Here is a 21,329-nt window from a genome sequence, read left to right as displayed (position 1 = left end):
ATTTAGCTTTTATGCCTGTGATTCGTGGTGTCCACTCCAGTTAATTACAGTGATTTAAAAACATCTGCATTTAATAAAGAACTTTCCCCTCCCCCTGTTCTCAATCTAACCCCCCCCCCCCCCAGCCTTTCTTCAGGCCACTGGGCTAACTCAGGAATTATTGTCTCTACCAAGCCAGGCCATAGCTATCGAATGTGCAAGAAGATGAGACTGCAGCAAGCCTGGAGAACCGGGTGAGGATGGGGCTGGAAGGAGGGAGCGGGGCCAGGTGGGAGAGGTGAGGAAGGGGCTGGCGGGGAGGGAGCTGGGCAGGCCTTCTCCAGCAGAGGATCGTGGGCTGCAAAAGTTCAAATCTGGGGACTAGGAAATGGGTATGTTCCAAGCCCATCATTCATTCTAGGCCTTAGGGCTGTTTTTTTGACTAAAAGGGAGACTGAGGCAAGGCTGGGGGCTTCACTCTTCTCCTGAGGGTCTCCCTTTGTTCCAGGAAGAGGGCTGGGGAAGGAGAGAGAAGGGCAGGAGACTGAGAACAGCAAAGGGAGTGGAGAAACCTCCAAACTGGGCATTCAGCCCTGGGTCTAGAGCCTTCTTTTTATAAAACATGACGTCTGGTTTCTGGCTGCCTTCTGCTACCCTGGTGACATGTCTCGGGTCCTGCCTGTCATGGGCCACTGCGGCTCGTCAGTGGCCCCCAAATACATCGGCCCTGGGTGAATTTTTCTGGGCTCCAGCCTGCAACCAACAAGCAGAAAGGCTCTTGGCTGGGGCTGCTCCACCGCTGCCCCCGCCCAAGAATCTGGCTCCCGCAGCTGCGCAGAGCACTCCCTCCCCTCCCCCTGCAGGTCCCAGTGTTCAGCACAGAGGAAGTGTAGGCCTGTCACCACGGAGACTGTCCTGGGTCTCCTGGGTCGCTGCTGACACCTGATTTCAGTGGAGGTGAAAAACTAAACATGGACTCCACCCAGCAGTTCAGGGCTTTGGGAGACCCAGATTTGGGGACCCTGGGAGGGTGAGGACATGGGCACAGGGGGGAAGGAGGAGAAGAAACCAGCTCTGGGGCACTGGGAAGTGACAGGCTCTCAAGTCCCCAGTGAGAGATCTAGGACTTCCAGAACGGGGGTGTGGGGGGAGCAGCAGGGCCAAGAAAAAGGGAGCAGGTGTTCAGGCATCACCAAGGGCTAATGTCCTCCCTCCTGGCCTCCACTTCCTGCCAGAAGCCTCTCCTCCCCGTAACTGGCCCACAGGGACTCACTGGCCGCGTGACCTTGGGTAAATGAGGTGGCCTCTCAATCATCTGTAGAATGGAGGCAGCGAGCGTGGGGCCTCACAGAGCTGTGCTGTAGGTAAGTGAAGACGTGCCCACGAATCAGCATGGCTCCTGCACTGGGGACGCACTCCGTCAACACGGCCTGTGCTTGGGCTGCTGTTTCAGCACCTACCCACTCCCTTCTCATCTTATCCATCCTGGTGTTTGTGTCTGTCTCCTCCAGACAGGCGAGTCACTGAAGAAAACCGACCAGGTCTTTTTTATCCTTGTAGTTTTGGTAGCTTAACATAGTACCTTGTGTGTGGCAGGCATCTAATATGTGTCATTGAGTTAAATTGAGTCAAATCTGGATTTTTGGTTTTCCCAAACTTGGGGAGTAAGGGAGCTATGGGCAGAGTTGATCTCAGAGTGTTCTGATTGGGACTTCAAAGGAGAGATGACAAACCCATCCAGCCTCTTAGATAAGGGCTCTCCTGAAGAGGTGGCCAGGGTAACCCTGGTTGTTAGCAAAGATTAGTTGTTGTCTCTTGAAAGGGCAACGTGAAACCACAAACCTTTCTCTTGGTGTGAGTTTACAGCTAATTTACAGCATGTCCTATGTGTGAGCTGCTAAGATTTCCCATAACATAACAGAGCCCAACAATATCCTGGGTTCACCAAGAGCTGCAGGCCCTTTGTTCCTGAGAACTCCTGGCAATGACCAGCCCTTGGCAGCACAGAGCACACTCACCGTTGTTAGACGACCCTACTCTTGGCAACCCATGATCTAGTGAGAATCCCGAGGCCCAGGGCTAGCACACAGTCGGAGCTCAATAAATATTTCTTGAATGAATGAAAGAATGAATGAATGAACAGTGAATAAAACGCCAGAGTGGAGCCATATGCTTTTAATACAAAGTCGGTGGGTTTGATTCCAAAAAGCTTTGTCTCTTTTCAGAATTAAGTCTGTGCTGTGTGGTCCTATGGAAGGGCTTTCTCTGGTTGCTTCTTAGCTCATTCAGCAACTATTTATTGAGCCCCTATCATGGATCAGGCTCTGAACTCTGGAAAGGAGTGGGACGTAGCAACCCAGCCCATCACCACTGTGGGAGATGGTCTCCAGCTCTGGGAGCCTGTCCACATGACACGGGTGGAGCAGTACCCCGGTGGTGACAGCTTTGTAAGTTATTGCTGCTTGGCACTTGCTCCCAGACAGCATTTTGAGTCTTGCCCTTTGAGTGTGATGCCCTCAATGTTTTGCTCTCCAGGCTAAGATCCCCAAGCGGGAAAGGTTGGGATGACTTGGGTTGAATTTCTGGCAATTTCAAAATCTCCAGGATTGATCGATCCATCTATCCGTCATCAACCATTTATGAATGGGGCCACGGGGTCCAAGCCTTACGCAAATTCTTGCTAGAACATACCCTGGGCCCCCAACTTCCTCCACTGAGTGCCAGGCCTGCCGGGTGAACCCCATGTATTGTTGGGCTCTGCTGACGTCATGGAAAATCTTAGCAGCTCATGCACAGGACTCGCACTTGTCAATTAGCCGAGAGCTGATCTTCAAAAGAGAGGTTTGCGGTTTCACGCTGTCCTTCCAGGAGACAAAGGGCCCTCTCCCCTGGCCGCCGAGGAGCGTTTTCCCGGGCACGCTGCTGGGCTACCCACCTCCAAGGCTGTGCAAAGCGGGCCCTGCCCCTGTCCAGACGCGGGAGGTGGAGGTCAGGGAGATACCTGCATTTGTCCCGGCACCTGTGCCCACACTGAGCTACCTGCGTGAGAGGGAGGGGTGAGGAAACTCTTGGGGACGGGTGGGGGTGGGGGGTGGCTTGCTTGCTCGTCGGAGTAGGAATGACAAATGGCTCCCGCTGGGCACCCTGCCTGCCTTCCTGCTGGATCATTCATCTCCGAGGCGAGTGATTTGCATACTGACGTGTGGGAACTGCTTCCCTCAGCGCTCGCCTCCCAGGCTCACCCCTTTCCTCTCCTCCTCGTTAGCATTCTAGCCCAGCTCAGAACGGGCTGCCAGCCCCATGGCCACCTTGAGTGACGCCCCAAAGCCCTTGAACACTTCCCTCACTGGCACTGCTGAAAAGGATAGTTTGTTTCCAAACAGCTCCAGTTAAAATAGCCAAAGCTCTGGGGTGGCCGGTTAGCTCAGTTGGTTAGAGCACAATGCTCATAACACACAAGGTCGCCGGTTCGATCCCCTCAGAGGCCACTGAGATCTGTGCCCTCCTTAAAAAAAAAAAAAGTCAAAGCTCCTCTGAGGGGCAAGCATAAGATCCCAATTCGGTTGGGCGTGAGGGGAAGAGTTGGGACAAATGACACTGTGCCCTACCATTGGATGTTCTGATAAGGGGGCGGGAAGACCGACTGCCCACCCTTATGTCAGGCACCCTTCCTGCACCATTCAGTTCCCCGATTTACAGCAGTGCTGTAGGCCTGACATTCCAGCCCTGGATCTGCTGACTCCAAAGCCCAAAGCCCACAGGTCAGCAGGAGGCCACCTGCACTCCAGGGCCATCAGGGGAAGAGGGTGGGTGGTGGTGACCACTGACTGGCCACCCGGAGGCTGGAGGGGCTGGGCAGCAGAGTGGCTTGGTCAGGCTAAGATCCAGGCCCAATTCCCCCTCCAGGTGCTTCTCGGCTTCCTGATGAGCTCATGCGTCCCCCTGCCACCATGGCACTACCACGTGCCCAGAGACTTCCAGATGCCCCCAATTTGCAGGGCCAGCCACTCTGGGGGTGGCACCTGGCCATGGAAACAGTCACTGGCCATCACCAGCCCAGTGGGTGAGTTCCTGGTTGAGGGTGTCCCTCAGGGGTAAGACCAGTGTAGGGGGCTTCTGAGGGCTGGGCAGGGCTCTCTGGGAGGTTCAGTGGGGATGGGGTGTCCCAGGGGAGAAGTTTCCTGAATTGGACAAGGCTGTACAAGAAACCCACTTGGAATCTGTGCCAATGTTGTCGAGGCCCTTCCCAGATAACCAACGCAGGCTGCACATTTTAGCACAGAGGGAAGCCGCCTTATACTTGATACTCAGGAAGGGTCTGGGGGCTTTTCATGGAATGGCCTCCTCCCCTGGTCCTCTGCCCTCAGGCTCTCTCTCTGAGAAGGGGCACTGCCTTGGGTGTACCCCTCAGTCCCCTGGCGAGGAAAAGGCTCCACTTTCCTTTTTTCCTGGACTGTGACAAATAGTGCAGGACCAAGAGCAGGCAGGGTTTGGGGGGAGCTGTCTGTTCCATGTGTGGGCAAGGAGGACACGCAGTGTCCATAGGAAATTTAAAAACAACAGTCAAGCCAGCAAAAATTGCTGCATTGTGTGAACACCACGCGCCTGCGATATTCCCAAAATGTGTTTTTGTTGGTCGACGTTCTAAATAATTGCTGTTACTGTTGGGTTATAATAATATATATGTGAGCGTCCAATTAACGCGTTCTTATTACTTAACCATGGGGAAGTATCTCGTCCTTCATGGGAGTCAATGTGGAAAGCCCCAGTTGTGCTGCAGGCTGCCCGTGGGGGATGGCCGGCCGCGTTCATCTGGGGAGTACGTTCGTTTGTAAGCATACGGAATCCTTCGCGATGCATTCTGGTGCAGTTTGTGTGTCTCATCCCCGAGGAGCTGCACTCCCAGAGGGTTAGAAATAAACAGGCACAGCACAGTGACCACAACCGAGACACAGCTGGACGCACCTCAGCTCAGTCCTTCTGTGGGACTCCGTGTACTATGATTTTATGTGTGTTTAACATTTAAAACGGTGAGGCCATAGGAACTGTGACAAGCTGCATTTACGCTTGGAAAGTATAAATTTTAGTGGGTACACGACATAGTTTACTGAATTCAGACTATCTTTTTCAAATGAAAATTTATTCTTTTAAAATGCTTGCTTTCAATCACAGATCAAGAAAAGAATGGCTAGTAAGCATTTCATTCCTGTATTGGTTTCCTGCGCTGCTGTAACAAACTACCACAAACTCGGGGGCTTGCTACAGTATACGTCTATTATCTTACAGGTCTGGAGGTCAGATGTCTCAGGTGGGTGTCACCTGGCCAAAATGAAGGTGTTGTCAGGGCCGGGCGCCCTCCAGGGAATCCAGGTGAGGGCCCCTGGCCTTTTCCAGCTTCTAGAGGCTGCCTGTGGTCCTCAGTTTGCAGCCCCTTCCTCCACCTTCAAAGGGCTTCACTCCAATCGTGCTTTTGTCCTCAGGTAGCCTTCTCCACTCTCAAATCTCCCTCTGCATTGCTCTTCGAAGGAAGGACCCACGTGATTGCTTTGAGGGGCCCCCCTGGATAATCCAGGATACTCTCCCCATCTCAAAACACCTTAATTTCATTGGCAAAGACCCTCTTGCCATATATGGTAACAGTCACAGTTTCTAGGGATGAGGATATTTTGGGGGGCTGTTATTCAGCCCACCACAATTACCAAAATTACTTTGTTGTGTGGGGTGGGGGTTAAAAGAAATCACCCACATGAGACGAGGCCTGAGGCCTGGCACTGCAGAAAATACCTGCAGGAAGCACGTTTTGTTGCAGGTGAGGGGGAGGCTGAATTTTGATGCAGGTCAGGGATGCATGTGTGGTCTGTGGGGTTGATTGAGTGGTGTGCGAAGGCCGGTGGAATGTGAGGCTGTTTGTAGGGCTGTAAATCTGGTTCTGCTCCAGGGTCAAGCTTGGTCCCTGTAGGACCTTTATGTTTTATTCTTAGAAAATGATCTTCATGACACATGCATTACTTATTACTGTACATGTATGTCTACATATACCGTACAAACACTCCAGAATTGATTGAAGGCCTACTCTGTGCAGGCTTTCTTCTAGATCCTGGAGATTCAGCAGTGAACCTACAGATAACCCCTGTGCTTGTGGAGTTTACATCACATCTGTGTGTATTTATTACTTGTGTCGATCTTGGGCTGTGTGTTCCTTGAGGGCAGGCCCGTTCCCTAAGAAGAGTGCCTGGTCCATGGCAGGCCTCTGTGAACACTGATTGGATGAGTTAATGCCTCGTTGGGTCCGTCTCTGAGAGGTAGGAATTTGGAGTTAAGGCTCTTTGAGTAACAATATCCCCACAGATGACATGTACGGATTTTCTTGTTTCCACAAGAAAATTTCTCGTGGTGATGCTGTTGTTTTTCCTTTCATGTTTCCTCAAAGTCTTGGAATTCAGTGTCTGTTGTGGATCCAAGTTGAATTTCTGAACAACTAAGGGTGCAAGGTTCAAAGCCAGCCCTTTGGTGGATCATTCACTGTTTTGCTGAGACCTGTGTTAGGTACCATGAAATCCAGCAGACTGAAAATATGGTCTTAGGAGAAGTAATTTCCCCTAGATCCCTGGACCTAAAAACCCCTCCATTTGGCCCTTAAACTTTGCACTACTTTCTATTGCCCCCCATTTCCCTAAACAATACCCTAAATGGTGTTGTCCAAAACCCTTGGGCCTCCACCCAGCCCCGTTCTCCATACAGACTGGACCGAGAGGCGGAGGAATCAGACAGGAAGATGCTCAGTGTCACAGGGAACAGCAGCTGCGTTTGGGGCGGGTGCTGTTCTCCAGGCCATCAGCTCACCGCTTTGGATTAGTTTGGGGAATTTTCTGATTCTCTTTTGGCCCTGTAGAAAGGGATCAGCGCTCCATACTTCACCTCAGCTTTCCTGAATCAGTTCAGAATCTTTCAGACTCAGAGGGAAAAAATAAAGAAGAAACTGGCTGAACTCACAGAGACTGAGGCAAAGCCAAAGCTCTATGCTCCTTTAGTGATCCAAACCCTTAAAGTTTGCAGAGGCTGGTGCCATCTGTCCCGGGGTGGGGTGTGCAGGAAGAGAGGCCCAGATGGGACCCTTGAGTTACCGAAAGACAAGCCCAAGAAGAGAGACAGATCAAAGGAAAAGAGGCTAAATAGCAGACACCCCCCCCCCCCCCCAAATGGACACACATTCAGGCTGTGATTCCCGCCCGGTGTTCCGATGACATGAGCCAGGAGAACAAAACTAAGGGAGGCTTTTAAATGTCATCACCAGGCTTCTCTGTGGAATCAGAGCTTTGTTATTTATTGTGTCCCATGAGGAACACAGAATTCCTTATGTTCAGCGGGGCTGGAGCACTTTCAGCTCGGCCGTCCAGCTGAGCGCCGTATCACGGCACCACGTCAATTTGAGTCGTTCTCCGTAGAGATGCTAGAAGTGGAAGAAGAATTTTCTTTCTTAAGTGGGTGTCACCCAGGATCATGGCACACCAGACGACAATGGCAAGAAGCAAAGGGAACGGGTCGCATCAGCCTCTGCCTGCCAGTCACCAGGATTTAGGGAGGTGCGTGTGTCTACAAGTGGCACGCTGTCCCAACCCCCACCCGCTCCCTCTGGGCACGGTGGGGATTTGCCTGAATATCTGTGAACTAAAAAGGCCTAAACGTGTGCAGCCAGTTGGCTGGGGCTCCAGGCTTTAGCTGCCTCCTGTCATTGTCCCAAAGCCTGAGCCTAGCGTCCCTGAGCCTCCAGCCGCTCCTCTGTGTCCTTGGGGGAGAGGGACAAGTGGGTGACGCCCTGGCCAATCTGGGCAGCCGCAGCAGCTTGGCCCCATTTCACCTTGACGCCGGCAGAGCTTCCTTCTGCTTTCGGAATGGGGAAGCTCAGACATCAATCTGAGCTTTCCAAGGAGTTTCAGTTCCACGTTTTGGGCTGAAAGGAGGCACGCTGACAGCTTTTGCCCACATGACGACGTTCAGGGACCACGCCAGTGCTTTCTAGCAAGACCAGAGTGTCCAGCCAGGGTTTCAGGGATGAGCTGAGTCCTCTCTTCCCAGAATCCTCTCTCCTTCTTTTAAAGGAGACCTTTTAAATGAGGCTTTGACACTTGGTCATAACAAGGCAGCGCCTTGGAAAGAAACTGCATGAAAAATGTTACGTTGCACACCCGAGACAACGTCCGAGCAAGCTGCATTCGGTAAAAAATATTCTGCTTAATTGATTTTCTAAGAAAAAATTGGCTGTGTTTCCGTGGGCCTGTCTATTGATCTGCAGCCCCACACAGAAGTAATGAAGACGCGCTCTGATCAATAAGGCCAACGTGTGTCTTACTCTGTCTGTTCTGCCCGCCTGCCGGGGACGCGGCCAGCCGGGGTCCCCAGACGCCATCTGAATGTGAGCAGCCTTCTCCATGATGGCTGAGATTTATTTCTATTGGCATAAACATAACAAATGAAACCCTGATGACTTTTCTTGCTCTGAAAGCCCAGAATATATCACATCAGTCATCATGAAACACACAAGAACACAATTTGCAAAAAGAAAAAAGAAAGAAAGAAAAACTGCAGTTTTGAACCTTAGTGTGTTAACTCCTCCCCCATGCTTAATTAGGATAATATTTTACTCTTATGATTTTCTTTCTTTTATATGCTCTGTCCCCCCGACCCCCGCCCTACCCTTCAGATCGGTTTCACAAGTCTTAGAAGGTTTTTCTGCTTCTGAGGTGAATACCAAGTACAGGTAGCTGTAATTGCAGGTTGATAATTCTGAGTAGAACTAACATTGCTGTCTTATCCTCTAAAAAATAATGTCAAATGAGATAAGGCACCGGCACGAATACACAAGCGGCAGTCGGAGAAATACTGCATTTGCTGCAGAAAGAAGAGCTCCCTGTACCTGATACGTAATCTTGGCTACTGTTAATTTCAGAATTTATCATTTGCATTTTGCCCTCAAGCCAGAGGACACTGCCTGATGCAGACTCTCACCACAGGCGGTGGCAGCTCATCCTGCTGCTTTGAACATGCTGTTGTCAGGCTAGCCCTGTACTAACCGATCGCCACCCCTCCAGGGAAGGTGGTGGGAGTGGCTGGGTGGGTAGGGGTGCGTGATGCAAAATGAGGTCGTTAAAGTGGGGACCAGCTCTCGCAGGACTTCGTCTGAGGGCCCTGGAGAGCCGTGGAGATTTTTATGAGGGGAGAGAAATAACCAGATGTGGGACTAAACAGCCATCACTGGCTACAGGGCAGAACTGCAGTTCTCAGCCCCCCTTTTTGTGCCAACGATGACGACGATGATGATAAGAATAGCTAACACTTACAATGGGCCCGGCTCTGCTCTGAGTTTTATATCCAGCAACTCATTGAGTTCTCACGCCAGCCCTACCAGGGCGATACCAGTATTCTCCCATTTTACAGAGGAAGCACACACAGCGAGGTCCCACACGACAGGTGACCATCACACGAAGCACAGACCCTTGGTCAGGTGTGGAGTCACCCCCCCCCTCAGCTCCCCAGGGATACGTGCTGGATAGGAAGCACCTGAGTGAGGTTACCTTTCTTAGAGGGTTGGTAACTTTGACTCAGACTAAATCGTATTCTAAAATGCAAACCTTTGGGGATAATGCAGCTAGTGGTGACTGATGGAGTGTACACACCTTCAGTGGGTATTACGGCTATAAAGTCCAATTTGGAGAGTGGTATGGAGGCTGGGAGAGCTGCCGGGAGCAGGGCAGGGGGATGGTGTGACCAGCGTGGAAGGATGGTGCCTGCCTTGGCATGGAGGGGAGAGCAAGGACTGCGGGCCTGTGCCCAGGGGTCCCTCGTAGTAACCTGGTGGATGGGGGTGCCGTTCAGAGGGGGGTGTGTACCTGTGTGCAGGTATTTATGCCGTCACCCCACAGATGTTTGTTGAGCCTCTTCTCTGTTCTAGGTGCTGGGACACAGCAGCAACATGCTGGGGACACAGCTCCTGGAGGTGACACACCAGTGGGGAACAAACGTGTCCACAGCGGGGGACAGAGAAGGAGGAGCTGAGACGGGCTGAGGGGAGAGCAGGAGGGCTGGTGAGTTCAAAGCTCCGACATATGCCACACACTTTCCATCCAACATCCCGGTTAATTCTTACAACCGGTGCGCAGGAGGCACTGTTGGGAGCTGGCTGGTCCCCAGGGGCCCGTTCAGACAACTCGCCTGCTTTGAACCACTCAGGGAGCGTGGAAAGAGCCTGGGGATGGGACAGGCAAGCTGAAGGAAGGGCTGGGTCCTTCTGTCCCGTTAGCGGCTGCCTGAGTAGCGGCGGGTGGGGGGGTCTTCTCAACAGAAGGCCTCCCCCCACCCCAGTGTCACCCCGCTCTACTCCACGTCCTGGAAAGCTCAGAGTTCATGCCTCATTTGGGCCAGATGACAAAGCTTAGGAGGTAATTTCTCAACACAGTCACCCACCCTAAGTGGCCTTTGGTGCCACAGGTCCTCTCCGAGTTCTGTGGCAGCATCCCCGGGACCCTATAAAATAGAAGGGAAGCCCAGGCGCCCTCCCAGCCCTGGGAAGTCAGTGCCCCCAGGTGATCCTAAGAGCAGCCCAAGCTGACAGCTTCCGGGGTTAACCCAGCAGTGTGCGTCCTCCGTAGGTTTAGGCGACAGTGCTCTGGAACCAAACAGAAGGCACGGGGCAGGACGGATGGGGAGAAACAAGGGAGTGGGGACTCGAAGACAAATTCCTCTGTCCTCCCGCCTTGTCTAGTGAGCAGAGAGCCACAGGCTGGGGACCTTCGGTGGGTGAGAACTGTGTGTGTGGCACAGCGAAGGCACTCAATGACTGTTTGCGAGTGAAAATGTGTGCAGTGATGGTAGATGGGGGTGGGGTGGTGGTAGATGGGGGTGGGGTGGGTGGATGGATGGGTGGTGACGGAAGATGGGGGAACAGCAGTTTGGCCCCTTCTCACTGATGCTGTCACACAGTGTGGTTGTGGGGGCGGAGATGGGAGGTGGCTGAGAAAGTGGGGTGTTCTGTTCACTTTGGCTCTGGCTTCACAGGAAATGCTCATGGAAATGAAGACCGTGTCGGTATAAAATTAGAGCTTAGACTGTGAGCCAGCCTTGAACACAATTTGTCTCCACCGAGAAGCTGGAAGAATCTCAGCGTCCTGAGGGAATCTTTAAGTCTTCTAGTTTCTTGGTCCGCTTTCCAGGTGAAATCCTATCCCGAGCGTGGCTGGCTTCCAGCTCGTGGGTTCCGCTTTCTCGTTGGGGGGCCTACTTGGTCGGGACCCCCCAACATCTCCTTCCCGAGGTCTCAGCCTCTGTGTCTCTGGCTCTAACTGGGAACCCTGTTCCCCACTCCCCTCCTGCCTTCCTGGCCTGGCCCTTTGCCCCCTCGTAAGCCTGGCAGACTGTCCTTCCGAGACCCTGCTCCATTGTTTGATGTTGGTTCAAGGACATGGGTGAAGTGTCAGTGTGTCATCGCGCTGGGAGCAGCCCCTTTACAGAGCTGCTCTCTATTCTCCGGTTATATCCTTTCTACATTTTGGTGTTAGAAAGTCCTTTAATTTATAAGATAACGGTGATGTTGGATGGCAAACGCTTTAAAAACTGTACTTACTCAAAGATTAAGCTGGCTGTTCACGTCCATCCCCTACTTCTGTTTTGGAATTTTGCCACACGGTGACATCTGGGGGGTGGGGGGTGTTTCATCTCCAGGTGAGGTGGCCACAGGGCAGGGCTTCCAGGCAGAGAGATGGAATTAAGGAGGGAGGCGGGCAAGAGAACCCCAGGAGCTCAGGTGCCTCGCTTTCTCCCAGCCTACGTGTTGGGTGGACATTGATTTGACAAACATTGATTGAGCACCTACTGTATGAGAGACACTGGGCTGGATCCAGGAAAAACCAAGACATAGGACCAGTCTCTGCCCTCGGGGTGGGGGCTAAGACTACAAGGCAAAAAGTGACACCTGGGGAGAAATGGAGTGTCTTCAGAGGGTGGGACCACTGCTGGCATCACATGTCCCCCAGTGAAGTCACATTGTTACTTGGGTTAGTAACTGGGCCTGGAATTCCATTCTGTTAAAGGGGACAAAAATCTACACCTCAGAGATAATACCTGGCAGACATCATTGGCCGAGACAGACCTGTGTGTATGTGTGTCTCTGTGTGTGTCTTACATGTAAACCCACATCACGGCATTTTACATCGTTTTGTTTGTAGGTTAGCTTCACGCTGGTGGTGAAGAATGGGGAGCGTGATGTACACAGGTGTGGAAACAGGTGTGTCATTTTGAATCTTTAGTGTTGGCTGCAACCCTTGTTATTATCATTATTGTTTAATGTCTGGTCCTCATGTGTATATGAGAGAGAGAGAGAGAGAAGCAGGGACAGAGAGAGAGAATGGCCAGAGATAGAAAATGGTTCCTAGCTGCCTCACGTGATCTGTTTTCTCTTGGCCTGAGTTTGTAGTGAGATCAGCCAAAAGGAAAATGAGAAGGAAAATGAGTGTACGGTAGAAGGGAAAACCATTTCCGGAGCATGTCATGTTTCAAACTTGGGGATGGGATGTGGTTTGGGGTTTGGGCACGTGCGTGACATCGCTGCCTCCGCCATTCCAGTGGTCAGCACGCTTGTTTGACAGCTGGATGGCCATCGGAGGCAGGGCTCTTCTGGAAGTCCCTCTGGATGGGAGGGGTCGTTGTCAGGCACTTTTTGGGCATGGATATCCCAACGGAGCCCCCACTTCCGGAATGCGTGCCATGTGCTGGCACGCTCACCATCCCGCAGTCCCAGCCCCAGCCCACTGCCCACTTTCTGCTTTTCCAACACATGGCGCTCTCGCTGGTTCAGAGCTCTCTCTCTCTCTCTCTCTCTCTCTCTCTCTCTCTCTCTCACACACACACACACACACAGACACCTTTTGTTTTTCTTTTCTTAGCTGGAACATTGGATGTTTTCTTCTTCCTCCCCAGGAATGAAGCCATCACAGTGACTCTTGAATCTAAATTTCCTGCAAAAAGAGAAAGCAGCTTGGTTCCTGCTGGTGTGAGAGGTGGCCTCTGTCCTCCATCATCACAAGCTGCAGTTTTGTGGAGCCCGCACCAGCCCACAGCTCATCTTCCCTTCCTCTGGGAAGCAAAGCGAGTGCCAGATCTCTGACATGTCAAACCAGCAAATTACGGGGAGAATTCCGGGACGATGAACCTGACCCCGCACCTAGGAGGCTTAAAAATATGGTAATGCAATTAGCAGCCTCAGCAGCCTAATGAAGCCGTTCTAAAACGCTTATAAAATACCACTAAAGGAAAATGCTTAAGAGCCTCTTCAAACTTTCCAAAATGTGAAGTGCAGCCTGATGGAGAAAATGGCAATCTAGTCTCCTTTCTCCCAGGTTCAAGATTAATTAGGGGCTTATTTAGTGCATGAATGAGGAAACAAATGAACTCTTGGATGGCAAAGCACTGAAACCAATTTTTTTCATCTGTTTTTTTTTTTTTTACAATTACATTCCTATCATAAAAGTCTTCATTACACGTTGTCACCAGTGCGTATTGTGTGAGGGATGCCTGGGCTTTTGATAAGACTGCATTTCCTTCCCATTAAAGAGGGCTCTTATAACAAAAGCCTCTTGTTTTTGCCTAGCAGCTAAGGGTTGTGGCCTGAAACGGGAGTAAATTCAACTCCCTGCTTGCCCTCCTTAAGCTGAGTTCACCTTCCTCGTCTGCAGACATGACCATGTCCCAAACAGGACAGCTCACGAGGCGCTGGGTGAATGTACCTGACTCCCTGGATGGTCCATTTGTTTATTCAGCTGTTTGTGATGACAGACAGACGTGGTAAGAGAAGTGGGTCCTGCAGACCTTTCTCCCCCTCCCCACAAACAGCCTTTGGGGGAAAGCCAGTCCAAACAACCACCCTGCTCCATCCCACCAGTCACTCCATACATTCCGCAAATGCTCGTGGGTACTTATGCTATGTATGCTCTGCTGGGTGCTGGGGGGACCGCAGTGAAGCAAACCTATATTCTCCTGCTCAGGGAGCTTATAGACTGGGGTTGGTTGCCTTGATATTTGCAGGTTACCTTGGTCATTTCTGGCGCTGGTCTGGCTGTGCTGGGACTCCACAGCAGATATCACCTTTATCTATTGGATATGTCTATGGAGCTGAGCGACGTCACAGGTTGATGTGAACACAGAAGGCGATGCTGGCCTTGAGTGTAGCTTTTATCTGCATGTGCCTCTCCTCCTGCATCCACGAACTGGGGAAATGACTATTAGTGACTGCCGTGTCACACTGTGGTGATTGGATTCTCAGGGGCATGATCCCTTTCTCCTGGTGTTCAGGCCCTGCCTGTGTGGTCCCCTCCGTGAGTGTGGGCAGGACCTGTGACTGACAGGATCTATGTGATTAGGTTACCTAAGATTGTAAAGCCGTCTAGTAAGGAAACTCTCACCCTCACTGGCCCTGACTGAGCAAGTGGCCATGGATGAGCTCCTTTGGAGACGCCATGAACCGGAAGCTGAGTGGACCCCCCGGCTGACAGCCAGCAAGAAACTGAGACCCTCAGTCCAAGAGTGCATAAAGCACAGAATTCTGCCAATAACCATGTGAGTCTGGAAGTGGATCCTTCCCCAGTCCAGCCTCAGATGAGATCACAGCCTGACCTGGACGGACTGCTTTGTGAGCCCCTGAGCTGATGGACCCAGACCAACTGTGTCAGGACTCCTGACCCACAGAAACTGTGAGATAAATCACCATGTGTTGTTTTAAGCTCATCAGTTTTGGGGTAATTTGCTATGCAGCCACAGGACACTGGCGAGGCCACGCACACTCCTAAGTGGGTGCACAGGTTGGTTAATTTTAAGCAACAGGCAATGCTGTGACAGTAAGGATTAGAGTAAGACAGGGGCCACATTTGATGGAGAGACCTCTATACACCTGAGGCTGTTCTGGGGCCCAAGCAGAGAGGACGGCCCTGGGGGATGGTGATTAGCGTGCAGGGTCCGGTCTCAGGGCACCTGGATCTGAGCAGCTGGACCACCTCTTAGCTGCTTGATGCTGGGTGGGTGCCCTAACCTCAGGGAGCCTCAGCTTCCTCATATACAAAGTAGAGGTGAAGAGCGTCCCTTTCTCCTCCTCCGCGTAGAAGGAGTACATGTCATACTGGGTATGAGAGTATTTAACTCAGTACTTGGTCCGTAGAGAGTTCACAGGGAAGCACAGCTTTAGAGACATAAATGGTAATGAAATCCATGTGACGAAGCAGCAAGGTATGAGTGTTCCTATCTTACAAATGAGGAAGCAGAAGTCCAGGGAGGTTAAGGAACACGTCCAAGGTCACACCGCTAACTAGGGCCTCATCCCCCGCCAACAGGTTTGTGCTCCCCTGAGTTGGCTCCTGCATCCTGCCTGTTTGGAATGGTGACAATTGTGGTTCCTTGAACCAACAGGTACAGTTGAAGGGATTTCCGAGAGCTGCCCAGGGGAGGTGTGCCCTTGGGGCAGCAGGAAGTGTGGTTCGGATTTCTTCTGTTGGTTCTTCGTCTGCCTCATACAGCTCAGAGCTGGCCGGGGCTGGAAAGCCCCTCGTGGCAGGCCAAGGACACACATCTTGGGCCATGCACCCAGTGGGCCGGCTAACAGCTATTGAGCCAGGCAGACCACAGCGATGCCAGGCCAAGCTGGGGCCTCACACGAGGGAGGCAGTGTCCAGGACGCCTCCTGTCCTGGGGTCCCGGGCAGATGACTCTTCTTGTTTGTATGTTTTGTTTCTATAGAGATGTCTGTGGCCTCTGCACTGACTTGCATTCCCATGTCTGTTCATTAGCTCCAAAAAGCACATGTAGGGCGGCTGCAGCCACCCGTATCCAGAGGGGCTGGCTGATATTCGGTGGAGATGCCAACACCCTCTCGGTGTAGGGGGGCATCTTTGGTGCCGGCATTCTGGCTTTCCTGGTTACTCTGGTGAATTATCACCCACGTCTGTGCTGTGTCCTGGCTTCCATTCACCTTGGATGGCGACCTTCACCTTGGTGAACCTCTTGTTTTTGAAGGTTAATTGTAGCAGGTACAGAACCAGCGTGGGCACGAGTCCCCCACTGTGCCATCCCTGACCCTCAGGGCCAGCGCAGAGCCTGGCAGGCAGCAGGAGCTCAGAGCGTGCTCACGCCTGCATGAGTATGGCTTGTCCCCTCATCCGGGTACAGAGGTTTGTGGGTGTAAGGAGTGTCGCACCTGGAGGGCGATTTCTGAAACAGGTTCCTCTTCCTCTGGAGCGTTTGAAAGCGGACAGGGCTGATAGTTCAGGCTGCATGAAGCAAGAAGGGGCCAGCGGGGCCGTCCTGAGGAGGGGTGCGTCTCTGACTGCTACTCGCAGCCCCAGGTCCTAGCCCACCACCATGGGGTGCGGGGAGGCTATGGATATCAAGAGGGAGACCCCTGGGCCTGCCTATTCCACCCTTCCCCCTCCACCCCCTTTGCATTTCTCATCTCAGACAAGGAGGTATTGGGAGTAGGAGGGGGGTTAGAGAAAAGCCAGAATCCATGACCGAGTCTGGCAGCTGGAGCTGAACCGCGCTGCCGAGGGCCGTGGCCACTCAGAGAAGTGTCGGACCCTCGTCAGGTCAGTGGCATCGCTGCTGGACTTAAGACAATGCTGTCGGGCTGGGGGACAAATGGTGGCCTTCGGGCCCCTCCCTGCAACCTTTTGGACGTGTCCTTCCACTGTCTGCTTTGCCCTTCACGGCCTCGCCTTCCCAATTCCGCAAACAGCTACCCTGAGGCCGGCCTCTTTTCTCTTGGCCTCGCTGCCTCTTTTCTCTCTGAGCGTGAACATGGCCGTGGAATCTTGGCTCCTTCTCCAGGGCAGAACCTTGCAGCTCTTGGGTGCCACCAGCAGCACTTTCTCAGCAGGCCCCAGGTGCCCGTGGCCTGGGGACAGATGCCAAATGAGGGCCGACTGTGTGGCTGGGCAGCACTGAACAGTGGTTTTGAGGTCAGTCTGGGACAAGCAGAAGCGTTCCCCCAGTTGACTCTCTCTCCCGGTGCAGGAAATAGCCCCAAGACGGCTCCAATCTTAGAAATCCTGGTGAACTCACCCTCAATACTGTACCAGGCTCAACAACCATCCTGTGCAGCTACAGGGAGGCACAGGGGCGTTTGCAACCCGGAATCACTGCGCATTCAGGACAGGCATTCCCTGGGGCTTTGGGGGCACATACCTTTGGGCACCACACTGGAACTGGAAAGGACGGCTGCAGATAAGACATTGTCGGTGGCCTGAGCCCCAGGAAATGTGGCATTCAGAGGGTTGGTCAGGTCTGTGGTGGGTGGGCAGCCCCTGCCCTCCACGTAGCCCTGCTCACCGCCCCCATCGCCAGAGCTCCTTGTGCTCGATGGACAGGAAGCTGGAAGGAGACTGTGGCCTTCAGAGTACATGGAGGGCTCAGCAGCTCAGCTACCATATGACAACTGGAGATTCAGAGAGTGAGCTCAGATTTACATCCACTTTGCATCTCATTTGCATAGGACAGGCAGCCTGCCAAGCCCACACCTCTCCATCATCCTCTCACGGGGGTGGGGGAGGTGGAGGGGGCCACCTCCAGGTCCTCCAAAGGAGAAGAGAGGAGGAGGGCCAGCCAGAGGAGGACAGGGCCCCTGCCCCTGGCTGTGGTGGGCAGGATTGGCTCTCCCGAGGTCCAGTGTTCCCTGGAAAACCTGCCAATGGGCAGAGGAGTTCTCCCTTTCCTTGGGAGTCATTTTCTCTCTTAAGCCAAGAGCACGCTGTGCTAACCAAGGGCCCCTTGCTTTTCTGTAGCTGCCAGTAGCACAGCGGTCCTGAGTGCTGTAGAAAGGGGGAAACACCTATTCCTGGGTTTGAATGAACTACAGAAATTCTTTCATCACGATCCTTCAGGCGACTGGAGGCTCAGCCAGCCCCTTCCTGTGCCAGGCTGGCCAGCCCGCAGAGCCCACCCACGGCAGGCCAGGCCACTCTCAGGGTCTGGGGGCTTCGGTGAGTCTCCCAGGACCTACCCTGGCCTGACAATGCGGATTCATCCCAGAGGGTCTGCAGTCTGTACCGTTTCCAGGTTTAGAATACGGTTAGGGACAGGACTTTGTGGGATTACAGGGCTGGTTTGACTGCCAACCCTGGGCCTGCCACACCCTGACACTGAGTTCCAGAAAATAGAAAACAACCACGGAAGCAAGCAGAGCACTTTACCTCCCCTCTTTCCACCTTTGAAAACGGCAGCAATGGACTGGTGAGTTATGATGGGGCTTTGACACCCAGCAGCCAGGAATCTCTGCCTGGAGCTTCGCGGAAGGTGCTGGTCCTGTGCCGACTGCTTGATCACATTCCAGCTCTGTCTTTGTCGCTGTGTGACCCTGGGAGAATACTGAACCTCTCTGAGTCTTAGCTTTCTATTGCCTCTTAATAACCATAATACCATCTTGAAATTGACCATCATTAGTAAATCTGAGGTCCAGGGGTCAGTGACACCTATAATTCAAGAAGGGTATTCTCCTTCTTCCCCTTTACCACCCCCTCCCCAGGGATTCAGCATTTAGGGTAAAAATGAACCCTCGCCCCCATCTAGCAGATGTGGGTCCTGGGATCTGACCTCAGCCTGTGCTTGTCAGTGATTCTTCCCCTGCTCTGCCAAGGGGGGGCCAGCCTGGGGCCTCAGCCATGCCAAGCACACTGTCCTCCTTCTGAAAGATCAGGGGAGCTGCTTTGCCACCAGGTACCCACAGCTTCACAGAAATCCATAGCTGCCATCCCCTCCACACACTCAGAAAAACGGAGGGAGTGCAGTGGGGAGAGACTGAGATCCGAGAAACACCAAGCACTAAAGGACTTTAAAATAGATTTACTTTAATTATATACTTCGGTAATTTGCTGTAGTTTCCCATCCCATTATTAAATTACAACAGTAACTCATCTAATGGATTTTCACTGAGAAAACATTCATTTTATTTTATTATGATTTTGTGCTATGGTCTATAATGAAGGCAACAAAATGTGCCCTTGTACCCCGAATGGACAGGGGTGGGGGAGCCAGGGAGCAAGGGGGGGGTGTCAAGATGTCCTCTGTTAGTTCCCTGGGCAGATGGAGGCTGTCAGCCTCGAGCTATTAAAGATGGAGTGCTGTGGGGAGGGGCATCTCGGCAAGAAGGGACCTGGGGTGGGGCTCTTGGGTTGGAAGGGGAGAAGTGGGGGCTGCTGGGGGCTGGTGAGCCACCCTCTGCCTGAGCAGATGAGATGGACAGAATGGGGTCACACCTCCCCTCTAGGTCTGAGCAGGCCCGGGCAGCAGGGAGAAGAACCTGGGACGTTGCTCTTCATCCTCCCCTTGGCTGCTTTCCAGAGGTGAGATGGGACGAATGAAGGTGTGAGAAAGGGTGGCAGGAGCAGCCATAGCTGTCCCTGGGCCGGTTTCATTTTCTTTGGCATGGAAGGAGAGTGTCCAGAGACACTCAGTGCCACCTGGCCTTGCTCCACCTCCCCCAGGGCCAGTCCTGGGCTGTGCTCGGGTGTGGCTGGCGGGGCTGAGTTTGGCCTCAGTGCCTCTCCCACTGGAGTGGCTGCGTCTGGAAGGCTCAGGCCTGGAGGGACCATCCTTGTTTCTTTGTCTCTATCTTCCCCAGCTCCTCTGAGCTGGAGTCTTGGTCACCCTGAGTCTCAAATGTCCTTCTGCCTGAGTATCAGACAAACAGAGAGGGAAGGAGGGAGGGAGGGAGAGAGAAACACACCTTTGTTGTCCCCACACCTGGGTGGCAGGGATTGGAATTACGTCACTGATCATAACAGTAATACTAATGGTAGTAGAAATAATAATAATACATGTTTTGAGGACCATTTGCTTGGCCTTGTGTTAAGCACATTATAAGTGCATTGTTCTTCAAATTAGGACAGCAATCTTATGAGGTAGCTATTGACAATTATTATTCCTCACTTATTAGGTTGGTGCAAAAGTAATTGCAGTTTAAAATGTTAAAATAATGGCAAAAACCTCAATTACCTTTGCACCAGCCTAATACATGCAAGGAAACTGAGGTTTAGGTTAGTTTCTAAGATGGATAAGCAGAGTTCCTGATGGAGACCTTGACCTAGATGTGACCCCGGAGCTCATGCTGGTCACCCCTGATGCTTAAAGGTTAGTGTGCCAAAGAGTCACCTGGACAGGCCCCATGCCTGGGGTTTACGAGGGCTGGGTGGTGATGGCTGGGACAGGATCTTTATAATGAGCCACCTGGCTCAGGTGGTTCTGCCACAGGTGAGAAGCTGTGCCAAGCTGCCTGCCCCCCCGGAGACACACGCTGCCACCTTGGTGGAGGCTCCAGGGTTACTCCCTGAAGCTCTCAGTCCCACCCTCCTCCTCTCTCTCCTTCCTTTCTTGGTTGGCCTCGATGCAAGAAAGGCGGCCTGGACCCTGCTCTCCAGGGCCATCTCCTGGTGGGCCTGTCTGGCCTTGTTCTCTCTGGGGTGAGGGCCTGGCCCAGAGGCTCAGCACCTGGTCAGGGCTCCGCCTACATTCCCCGCATTATGCTCTACCTGCCCAGTCTCACAGGATGCCACACCTGCCCCGACCCTACCTGCCACACGGAGGGCCTTGTCCTAGCCTACTCTGTGCTTCCCTTGTGACTCAAGCCACCTTTGCTGAGACCCTTCAGGTTCTGCTCAACTCCCAAGAGCCCCCTGACTGGAGGGGCTCTGTCCTGCCTCACCCCAGCCACAGGCCAGCTGCTCAGCTGCATCCCCAAAGCCCGCCCTGTGCCAGGTCACTTGCCCTGCTCTCCTTTAGAGGGTGGGGCTCCATCTGGTCCCAGCTCAGACTTCTTCCCCTCCCCCACCCCGCCTCTAGGCTGCAGGTCCCCTGAGGTCTGTGAAGGAGGAGGTGAGAGGAGAAAATCATGCTCACCTACCCACCAGCTAGGGTTAGGGTTAGGGTGTCACGGGAACAAAGCGTCTCCGCAGGAACTGGCATCTGTAAGCCATTGTCACGTGTGTGGCCCATTAGAAAACCAAGGACATACCTCCCTCTCTAAGCCACACTTACACAGCCGGGCAGGTCAGAATTAAGTGGAAGACACACTGTGGTATCTTATTTAACGAATTCCTGGCAACAGAGCTTCCTTGTAACAAACAAATGAACAAGAGCAATTCACCAGCCACTCAAAGCTGGGCATCCGGTGAGAGCCCCACCAGAGGCGTGAGTGAGGATGTTTATGGGAAGCAGGTGGAAAATTGCTTGGGAGGGCGAGTGTAATTAATGGGTAAACTCAAGCACCTTAAGACAAATTAATTTGTCTCCAACCTTGAGCTGCTCAGCCAGGGATCGGGGGAGGA

The 21,329-nt window shown here is 52.8% G+C and overlaps 1 long non-coding RNA gene across 2 annotated transcripts; it reads left to right on the top strand.

The window, feature by feature from the left end:
- The first annotated feature begins 644 nt into the window (after positions 1 to 644).
- Positions 645 to 17,576, top strand: LOC141568836 (uncharacterized). 2 transcript variants are annotated; one of them, XR_012492055.2, is made up of 6 exons: positions 650 to 936; positions 1,215 to 1,343; positions 9,929 to 10,061; positions 11,032 to 11,186; positions 12,198 to 12,256; positions 12,949 to 17,576. It is a non-coding gene; the product is annotated as an uncharacterized LOC141568836 (long non-coding RNA). The 2 variants fall into 2 exon arrangements; XR_012492054.2 differs by having other exon boundaries at positions 645 to 936; positions 11,032 to 12,256.
- The last annotated feature ends 3,753 nt before the right edge of the window (positions 17,577 to 21,329 follow it).

This window comes from Rhinolophus sinicus, chromosome 12 (assembly GCF_057876585.1).
Source record: "Rhinolophus sinicus isolate RSI-liver-muscle chromosome 12, RSI-T2T, whole genome shotgun sequence".
Classification (NCBI taxonomy): Eukaryota; Metazoa; Chordata; class Mammalia; order Chiroptera; family Rhinolophidae; genus Rhinolophus; species Rhinolophus sinicus.
The sequence above is the reverse complement of the archived record's forward strand: the minus strand, read 5'-3'. Positions and strand labels throughout refer to the sequence as shown.